General features: G+C 45.1%; 1 long non-coding RNA gene across 1 annotated transcript; it reads left to right on the top strand.

The window, feature by feature from the left end:
• The first annotated feature begins 369 nt into the window (after positions 1-369).
• LOC144289082 (uncharacterized) lies at positions 370-8,197 on the top strand. Its single transcript, XR_013357136.1, has 2 exons — positions 370-2,830; positions 7,712-8,197. It is a non-coding gene; the product is annotated as an uncharacterized LOC144289082 (long non-coding RNA).
• The last annotated feature ends 2,749 nt before the right edge of the window (positions 8,198-10,946 follow it).

The following is a 10,946-nucleotide window of genomic DNA, read 5'->3' as shown; positions in this document are numbered from 1 at the left end:
TTGCCTCCTGGGCTGATGTTTATAAATAAGGCAGACCTTCAGAAAACTTCAGTGGAGCACTAAGCAAAATCAAAATTTTATTTTATTTTTGTTTTATTTTTAAAAAGATTTATTTGAGAGAGAGAAAGCATGAACAATAGGGAGGAGCAGAGGGAGAGGCAGACTCCCCACTGAGCTTGATCCCAGGACCTTGAGATCAGGACCTGAGCCAAAGGCAGACACTTAACCAACTGAGCTACCCAGGCGCCCCAACAAAATCAAAATTTGAGTTTGCAGATTGGCTGCAAAGCCTGACATGTGTTAATTTACTTGAGATTCTAGTCAAAGAGGTATTTCTTTTTTTTTTTTCTCATCTTTTTTTATAGGTGGGGGAGGGATAAAGGAAAGAGGGAGAGAGAGAATCCCAAGCAGACCCTGCTCTGAACACAGAGTCCTACGTGGGGCTCAATCTCATCACCCTGAGATCATGACCTGAGCTAAAATCACAAGTTAGACACTGAGCCACCCAGGTGCCCCCAAAGAGGTATTTCTGAACCAGAGAGTGTTTGTTATGTCCCCAGGAGATTTCCTGATGTGTTATAGTGAATGATAGGCTGACAATGTTCTCTCTTCATTTTGACAATAACTGAATGAGAGGCAGAAGGACCTGCCTCTCCATGTGCCTTCTGTATATGGCTCCCTTGAGTGGGGCTCCCCAAGGCTCTTTCACTGCTGGTGGGGAGCATCAGTGTCTGTGGTGAAGAAGATTGACCCTGACCTGCCCCATCTAAATAAGACTACCCACTGATAAAGGGGCCAGGAAAGCTAGAAAGTAGTTATTGTCTGAAATGTCCTATTTTCTTTTAGTAACTTTGGTTGGATTTCTGATTCACTTTTATACTGAAATATTTTAAAGAAAACACTAGACATCATTATATTCTACCCATGCTGAACTTCAATTTCCATCTTTCAACAGTACATTGTTTCTGTATTCTTCACCCAAAAAAATTAATGACCCCTTAATATCATCTAGTACCCACCTGGTCCATATGTAAAATTCCTAAGTATTCCAAGATGTTCTTCACATTTGATTTGCCCAAACCAGGTCCAATTCAGGATCATAGGTTGCATAAATCTCAGTCTGAAGGACAGTCCCTTTTTTTTCATGCATGCCAGATTTTTAAATTTGTCATCTTTCAATCCTAACTTTTAAGAGAGTAAATAGTGTTGATAGCTCTCCTAAATCAAACTTCTATCAGTGGATGAGACCCAGAGGCTGCTTCTAGGTTATTTTTGTAAGGGTACTCTTTTGCCTTTGGCATGAGTGTTCATTGTCAGTTTCCGTGGTCCCCCTTAGATATTGATTGGCAGACAGCTCTCAAACATTCACAGAGATGAGACTTAGAGCCCCAGAGTGGAAACCTTTCACTAACTGGTGACTAAATGAGTTTGAAGTCTGCCCTCTAGAAGCTCACATCTTCTAGGTCACTGCTTTAGGAGTAGTGTAGAATCATTAACGTTGACAAGATGTAGTTCAAAAGGACTACAACCCTAATTCCAGGTTCTAATAGTGTGGATGAATTTTTTAAAGTCTCTCCACTGCAATTTTTATTTATTTTTTATTTTTTTAAGATTTTATTTATTTATTCATGAGAGACACAGAGACACAGGCAGAGGGAGCAGCAGGTTCCATGCAGGGAGCCCGACGTGGGACTCAATCCCAGGAGTCCGGGATCATGCCCTGGGCCGAAGGCAGGTGCTAAACTGCTGAGCTACCCAGGCGTCCTGAGCTTTGCTTATTTTAAAGAAATTTGAGTACTTTCCTCGGAGGGAAATAGAGATTAAAAATTGCAGTGGAGAGGGCTCAACAGGAGTTCGTCAAGGAGTTCGTCATCCAGGCTGGAAGACACGTTTCTACACAAATGTTGCACAAGAATGCTCAGTACAGGGCAGCCCAGGTGGCTCAGTGATTTAGCGCCGCCTTCAGTCCAGGGTGTGATTCTGATATCCTGGGATCGAGTCCCACATCAGGCTCCCTGCATGGATCCTGCTTCTCCCTCTACCTCTGTCTCTGCCATTCTCTCTCCTGTGTCTCTCATGAATAAATAAATAAAATCTTTTTTTTTTTTTTTTTTAGTGCTCAATACACCAGGAGAAGTATAAAAAGAAGTGAGGGGCACCAGCTGGCTCAGTTGGCAGAGGGCGCGACTTTTTTTTTCTTTAAGATGTGAGAGACAGCATGAGTGGGAGGGGTAGAGGGAGAGAGCAGTCTCAAGCAGACTTCCCACTGAGCGCAGAGCCTGATGTGGAGCTGGATCTCACAACCCTGAGATTATGACCTTAGCCAAAACAGAGTCAGACATTCTACCAACCGAGCCACCTAGGTGCCCTGAACGTGTGACCCTTGATCTCAGCATTGTGAGTTCAAGACCCACTTAGGGTGTAGAGCCTCTTTAAAAAGTGTTTTCTCATGAATGGAATTGGAGAGAGTTTCCAGGAAGTGGGTAGATTTGATCTGGACTTGGAGATGAGTAGGAGATGTAGGTTCTGGGAGAACTGGGACCTTGTCCATCTTTTTTTTTTTTTAATAAAGTCTATCTCTAACATGGGTCTCGAACTCATGACCCCAAGATCAAGTGTCAATATGCTCTGCCAACTGAGCCAGCCAGGCTCCCCACTGTCTGTCTTGTCATCTCAGCACTTGAAACTGCCTGGCATACAGTAGACAATGAAATGATGTCATTTGAGGCTGAAGGAATGTTGTGAGCAAATGGACAGAATTTCCTATGTTCCTGAAAGAGCAAGTATTCTGCTGTGGCTAGATCTGTACATTGAGGAGTTGAAGAGAGAGGTGAGAGAATAGAAGTTGGGCCAGATTGGAGTCTTTTGTGTTCTCTAGAGGACTGTGGTCTTGATTCTCTTAGAAAAGGAAACCTTGGTGAATTTTTTAGTAGGGAAATGACATTTGTACTGAGGAAGATAATTGTGGTGTGTGTGGATAGCACCTTAGGGGAGACAGAAAAAAGCTCTAAGGGAGGTGTGATGGCAGAGACAATGGATGACTTGACAGCAACGTCAGTGACAACTTTAACATGAACAATGTGGGCATGAGGAAGAGGGAGGAATCAAGGGTGACCTCATGGTCTGTGGCCAACCGTTTCAGATCGAGAACCCAAGTGGAGAGGGAACACAACAGTTGTATTTTTAACATTTTGAGTTCAGTGTCTACAAACGATGTCCCAGGGCGCAGAAGAGGAGGACCCAGTGTGCTGCAGTCGAGGGTCATTGTTTCAAATGCTCACAATCTAGAGGGCTGAGTAGAAGTAAAGCCATCCACCTTACATCAGCCTGTGTTACCATGTACCAAAGCTCGAGACTACCTGTCCGAGTTTCTGGTGACTACACTACTAGACTGGACTTTCAAACAGTAGTGGGTGTTCTCAGATAGAGTGATGGTTAATTTTCTGTGTCAGCTTAACTCGTCTGAGGGATGACCAGATAGCTGAGAAAATATTATTTCTGGACATATAAGTGAGGGTGTTTCAGGAAGAGATGAGCTTTTGAATTGGCGAAGAAGTAAAGTGGATCACCCTCACCAATGCAAGTGGGGATGGTCCAATCATTGAGGGCCTGAATGGAACAAAAGACAGGGGAAGGGTGAATGTGTTTTTTTGCTCAAGCTGTGACATCTGTCTTCTGTTCTTGGACCTCGGAGCTCCTGGGTCTCGGGCCTTCGGGCTTGGATTGGAGCTGCACCACCGGCTTTCCTTCACCTCCAACTATCATGAGACAGATTGGGGGCTCCTCAGCCTCTGAAATCGTGTGGGCCAATTCCCCTAGTAAATCTTTGTATCTATACATATCATACCACTTCTCTTTCCCTGGAAAACGCTGATACAAATGGAATTGAGCTCATGAACCTCTTCCCAAAGCTGCTGTTCTCTCTTCCACACACCAGGACATCACTTCAAACCCAGGCTGAAGTGTTCTTCTTGTTCCCATAAAAGTTTGGTGTGGCCTTTCTAGGAACCCACTTTTCCTGATTTGATTCTTTATTTGAAAATACATTTTTTTTTCTTCTTTTGGCAGATTCTTTTAAAGAAGATAATTGCCTAAAATGTCATTTTTGCTACTTTACCATCCCCAGAGTTGGCACTATAAATCATCACTGTAAGGAATTTTCTTGCTTTCATTAACCACGGTAGGTAGCTCATGAGGATGCTGTGTAATCTCTGTGTTAGTCATCTGCTGGCAAACAGAACTTCCATGGCCTTCCTCTCTACTTCACAGCTGAGAACCTTCTTTTGCAGTCTTGGTGCCAGCAACAGGGTGGAGACCCCCTGGTATTTTAGGCTGTTTAGACTCCCTGGTTCGGCCAATCCTTCCTGCTTTCAGACTATTCCCCTTACTGTTTTTCTCCACTGGGGTCTCTAAGATTCTATGTTTTGTTTTAACAAAAATTACACTTCCCATCCAAGGAGACTTTGTTTCTACAAAGGGAAAGACTGAGTTCCATGGCCTTTACAACAAGCTCCATCATAATGGCTAGAATGTGGCAGAGCTGCATTTGACCCATTCTTCCCAGCCTTCTGAACTTTCCATTATGATACAGCTGGGAATATCTTTCAGTGCCATGGCTCTGTGATCTTCCTTCCCTGGGCACAAAGTTGAGATCTGTGTCTCACAGCTGACAGGAATATCTTGTAACTGCTCATGGGATACTGGTATCCAGACGTGAGTCTCTCACCTGGCTCTTTTTAAAGTTTAGCCAAGTTTAAGAGACTAAGTTAGCAGGTGCAACATGCTCTTTGGGGGCTTTCCTCTTTTACTCGTCACACCCTTAGACCAGTTGTGGCTGCTTCAGAGCCAGCTTTTAAATCCCTTCCACCCTGTTCCATCTTAGTAACAAAAACAGCTTGACCAACAGCAAAAGTACAAACACTGCCTCCTCAGTTTTCCTTGCTATTTATAGTTTTATCCCTACCCTGGTCTTCTTTGGCTTTAGGTAGCTGGTATCTGGGTCAATTGACCCATGCCCTCCGAAGTGAATGCTGCAGCTTTAATCAGAGGCCACTCATTCCATCTTTGTCTCATTCTCTCTTTTCTCTTGTTGCTTATTGGCTAAAGTGTTCCTAGTGGCTACTGGTTTTCTTTACACTGTGCCAATCTGCATCAGTTGGCTGTTGTGTAGCAGAAGCCAATGAGGAAGAGAAAGAAGGCAGGGGAACCAAGTTTGTATGGTCTCTGGGGAGGAGTGGTAGGCCATGGAGACATGGTAGTTTAGTCAGACCATCCAAAGATTCAGGCCATTTTAATAATACACTTTTCAGCTCTGTGTCCTCATTTCTGTCAGCTGCCTGTTCCTATTGCAGTAGGTAGATATGGGGGGTGGGGGTAGGGTTGTTTCCCACAGTAGGTCAGTAACAACCTTCAAGAGGATGCAAGTCGAAACATAAATGTCTGACCAGGAAATAATTCCAGGTTCACCTCCGGGACTCTCAGAGTTCTCGTGAGGAAAACCAAGATCCCAGAGACAAGAAAATCATCTTTAGATTCCATGTCCGTTTCCTAGTGAGTCTTGTCCAGCCAAGACCAGAACCAAAGGAGAAGAAGGAAATACACACACGGATGGCTTGGTGGTGGGTGGGTTTCGAGCCATTTTGAAGCGATAGTGAAGCAAAGCCTGCAGCTAGAGCCTGCCGTTTTAGTGTGACCTGAACCGGGGACAGGAACAATCTTGAATAGAAGCCCTAAAAATTGAATTTGCTACCACTACAAATAGCTCTCAATCCAAGGAAGCACTGTGGGCATGTACTATTCTAAACACTACATTTTTTTACCTCACTGAATCCTCATAGCAAGTGAGAAAGAGACACTATCTCCATGTTACAAACAAGCAAATTAAAGTGTAATTTAATGACTCTGCTAACACTCTCTCTGCCTCCTAACCAAGAATATAGTTCAAAAGAAGAAAAGGGATTTATAGGAAAATGTTCACTCGATGGTAACTTCTAAGAAGAAACTGAACATAACCTAAACATCTAACAGCTTCACAGAGTACAAATCAGTGTAATATGATTCAAAAAGTTATAATAATTTATAATAATTGTAATAAACCTGTTGCAGGGAGGAAAGTCATTCGTGACATACGTGGGCAATGGTGCAGGGGCATGTACCTCTCTCTGGTGGGGTTTATATAGCCATGACTAGAAGAGAACTTGAGAGAATGAAAAGATAATGTATTCAAATGGGACATGTGATGTCCTTTGGATTTTGTTTTAATCTTCATCCTACTGCTTATACAATAAATTAAAACTTGTGTCTCCTTCATCTTTATAATTCTATAACCAGTATTCAGTGGCCTAGCAAACATTTCTGGTAACTTTATGTTCTCTCCACCACCACCCCCAGGTATCTAAGTTTTCACACTTTATTGTTTCTGCTGTTCCCTTTTGTCTGCCTTTGACATAAGGTAGGTGAGAAACAATAAAAGTAGCAATAAATCACCATGTTCAGATAGAATAACAATAAAGCTTTATCTTGAAAGTTTCCAAGTAAGTTATTACCTAGTTCTGCTACATATTTGATACGTGAACAAATATACAAAAAACAGGGGATCCCTGGGTGGCTCAGCAGTTTGGTGCCTGCATTCAGCCTGGGGTGCGATCCTGGAGACTCGGTATTGAGTCCCACATCGGGCTCCCTGCATGGGGCCTGCTTCTCTCTCTCTGCCTGTGTCTCTGCCCCCCTCTCTCTCTCTCAGTCTCTCATTAATAAATAAATAAAATCTTTTTAAAAAATATACAAAAAACATTCTTTGTAGCTTCCTAGCTCATACCGTGTATTCTTTTTCACAGTTTATAGACTGGATAGGAAGGTGACCTGTTCTAAATAATATGGGAATGGATATAGAGAGTGCTCTGTCCCCCTTCCCTCCCTTTCTTCCATTCATCTTCAATTCACCTTCACTCCACTGTGGAATCTAATTCATCCTTTTCTGAGCTGAGTCTCTTCATGGAGAGAGACTGTTAATAAAGGAATGGCTACACACCCATGTTCACTGCAGCGTTGTTCAATAGCCAAGAGGTGGAAGCAAACTAAGTGTCCATGGACAGATAAACGAATAAAGAAAACTGTGGTATCTGCATACTATGGAACATTATTTAGCCATTAAAAAAAAAAAAGGAAGTCCTGTCAGGCACTAGAACAGGGATGACCCTTGAGGACATTATGCTGAGTGAAATAAGCCAGTCACAAAAAGACAAAATCTGTATGATTCTGCTTCTATCTGAAGGAGTCAGATTCATAGAAACAGAAAGGAGAATGTGGTTTCCAGGTACTAGGAGGAGGGGGAAATGGGGACTTCAGTGTGTATAGAGTTTCAGTTGTGTAAGACAAAAAAGTTCTAGAGATCTATGCACAACAATATGCATGTAGTTACCACTACTTACTGTACTCTCAAAAATGGTTAAGATGGTATATTTTTTAAAGATTTCATTTATTTATTCATGAGAGAGGCAGACACATAGGCCGAGAGAGAAGCAGGCTCCCTGCGAGAAGTCTGCTGTGGACTTGATCCCAGGATCCCAGGATCATGATCTGAGGCAAAGGTAGATGCTCAACCACTGAGCCACCCAGGCACCCCAAGATGGTATGTTTTATATGTGTTTTACCACATTAAAAAGAAAACAAATGGCTACTTTTGTAGAACCTTTTAATCCTTCCCATCTAGATTTGGGCAGTATCGTCCATCATCCCTTTTCCTTTCATCGACATGTCTGGGTACATCTTTGCTCTGAAACCCTCGAGCTGTGCCATGGTCTTCGTCTTCGTCTTCTATGAAGACTCCTCCTTCTCTATTAGGGGAAGAAAACGGATGTGAAACCTTTCTTCTGTAGATCTAAGGAAGTTATCTGTCAAGTGAAAGGTGATGTATCAGATATTAAGTGACTGGAAAAGCTCACCTCCTTAACCATCATGTGACGTTGGGCGGGAAGTCCCCAAGTCACTGTAACAGACTTTGAGGGTCAAGATCAGGTGTGTGGCCTTAGTGCTGAGCAGAAATGCAGCAGTACCTTCTGGAGCCACCAGATGGCCCCCATGCTCCACATCTGACTTCCTCAGGGGCCTGAATTGAACACGAATTGCAGAGACCAGACAAGCCTTGCCTCTCCACTTCATATTAATCACTAACAGATCGACAGTGGCAGATATTACAGCTCTTTCTTTCTCACTCGGCTTATTCTCATTTTCAGCATCATTCTTACATTTGTCCTCACTTTGCTACGGTCTTTTCTCCCAACCAAACTGATATTCCTTAAAGGCTGCAGCTGCCTTGCTTCCTCCATAGGCTTATACAGGGATTGGGAAAAGAGATGGTCAGAAAACACAAGACAGTCGGTGGGGAGAGAGAAAAATGGAGAGAATGGATGTTTACTGAGAAGCCAGAGAAGAAAGAAAAACACCTTAAGGTAGGTGTAGGACACTGTGTCCAGGGTTAGAGGCAAGAGTAGCATGGCCAAGAAGCCAGTTTGAATAGGAATTCAGCTGCGAGAGGAATCCCAGAGCATGATAGGCCATTGGCAACTACATTGGCATCAATGAGGTGGCCTTCCTGAGGTGTCATCCTCATGCCAGTTTCAGCACCAGCACTTGAAGCTAGGTCACCTAAGGGTCAACCCATAGAGTTAGGCAAGCCACTAATGAAGCTTTGAGGACACATTCATAGGGGCATGGGCCAGAATGTGTGTCATCACGGCCACAGTGCAGCGAGGACCCAGCAGATGACCTCTCCTTGTGAAGATTCCAAAGCCTGTGACTAATACTAATTAACCCTGACTCACTGTAACAGAGCACAAAGTAGTCATTGTCTCCACTGAATCCAGTAGGGAAACTGATGTGTGGAGTGGGGAAGCAGCTTTGCTCCCTCTGGCAGGGGTACCAGGCCATGAGCTTATCACTGCCCTGTCCAAATGCTCTTGACGCTGCCCTTGATAATCAGGAGTAAACACTTCCAGTGGGCTGTCCAGAGGAGAAGAGTGGGACCTTTCCTCGGGGCTGTTCCATGTGCCCCAGAGCCATAGACTGAGAAACTCCCGGTTGCAAAGACTCCTTGGCCCAACACCTGTACACAGTCTCTGCTTCTACAGTGAGGGATCCGAAGGCCAGAGTGATAGCCAACATCACACCGTGGGTGTAGTGAGTGGGCCAGGCCTAGAATCCTAAATTTCTGTGTACAGCCCCCTTGAACAGCCCCAGTGACAGCAGAAGAGAGGCAGGACCATGGGAGTGATAAGCATGGGCTTCAGGTCAGTAGTCGGGGTTCAAATTCTGGATTCTTTGGTTACTAGCTATGTGCTTCCGAGCTAGCTACTCCATGCCCCAGTTTTTCTATCTATAAAATGAGGCTAAGGCTAGTAGCTACATCATAGGGATGTTTTGAGAAGCAAAGCAGATACGTAAAGTGCTCAGTAAATACTAGCTCTTTTTAAAATATTATTTAAATAAGGCAGATACAACAATTCGTAGCTGCGCACCTGGCATTCAATTACCCTACTGGCTTCCACCCAACCATCCCTCTGGCCATTTCTCCAGTTTTCCTGGTCTTCTGGGTCTCCTGAGGGAAGGGTGCAATGAAAGGATGGGTGTCGGGCTCAGGAGAAAGAGGCTCACCAGAATTACTTCACATTATTCTTGCTCTGAGTAGGCTCTTTGAGTCCAGCAGCCTCCATGACATCATCATACAACGCAGGTGCTGCTGGCTCAGCTCCAAGCCCAGCTCTAGAAGCATCAAGAAGAATCCTAGGCAACAAGATACAGACCAAGATAACCACATTCCTGCCAACCTCCCTGGCTGCAGGCCTGGCAAGTCCACCCTCAGAAGGTGGTGGTATAATGACGACACAAAAGCTAATTACTGTCATCACTCTACTGGGTTGAGAATACTAGTCTGTTTGTCCAGCACAACATATGTGAGTCATCCATCCTGTGGCCTGTAGCCACCTGGGCCTGGACCTGAACCAGCAGGCTGCCAGGAGTCTAGAACACCTTCTGCGTGCTGACCCTGGTGAGCGCTAGCGCTTCCTCCTTGTTCTCCCCTCAGAGAGCAAGTCAAGGCAGTGTGGCTTGGGACACACAGCTCCAAACTGAGCGAGGAGCCTGGCCCAGGCCTCATTCTGGGGTGAGCAAGACCAGGGTAGAGGCCTCACAGCCTTTGGAAAATCACTTCCATGGATCAGAAATGAGATCAGGAGTTAGAAGACTGCCAGGCAGTGGCTTCCTCACCGCCTCCTTGCCACCTGCAGCCTCACCCCTGGGCTACTCCCTGGGCCCCACCCAGGAGTCCCCGCGCCCCAGGCCCCCTAACCTTCCCTAGGCCAACCCAGCAGGCCAGCAGGGAACTAGGCTCCACTCCCACTAGCTCCACCTGGGGTTTGTTCCAAAGTAAAATGTGGAAGAAAATTGATGCTCTAGTTCACAGAAATATTTTCAAGTTGGAACTAGAAAATACTTTTTCGAAAGTATAAAAAAAAAAGTAGGAATGAAGTCCCCTACCCACTCTGACTCACAGAGTAAGGGAAACGAGAAGGATGTGGCAAGAGGAGAGATGTGGACTCCGTCCCTGGGGCTGGAGGAAGAAGTTTACAGCCTGGAGGTGATTTCCACGGAAGGACCATCTGTGGCACAGCTGGTAAAGGGGACCCAAGAAGGTCAAATGGGGACACCTGTGGGTGGGTCTGGGGACACAGGAAGCAGTGCTTTAAGGCAGCAATCCCCAAAACCTAGGCATGTAGCTCCTCCAAGAAAAGAGCAGAAGAGCCCCATAAAACGAAGTGCAGGCCAAGAGGCCAGCTTTCCCCGGGGCCTCGGGGACCTGAGTGGTGGCGTTGCCTCAGGCCCTGCCCCCCCACAGCTGTGGTTACTGCTGGTCTCCCTGCAGCACCCCCCCCAAGTAATTAGGGGCTTGG

The sequence above is a fragment of the Canis aureus genome, chromosome 18 (assembly GCF_053574225.1).
Source record: "Canis aureus isolate CA01 chromosome 18, VMU_Caureus_v.1.0, whole genome shotgun sequence".
Classification (NCBI taxonomy): domain Eukaryota; kingdom Metazoa; phylum Chordata; class Mammalia; order Carnivora; family Canidae; genus Canis; species Canis aureus.
The sequence above is the reverse complement of the archived record's forward strand: the minus strand, read 5'-3'. Positions and strand labels throughout refer to the sequence as shown.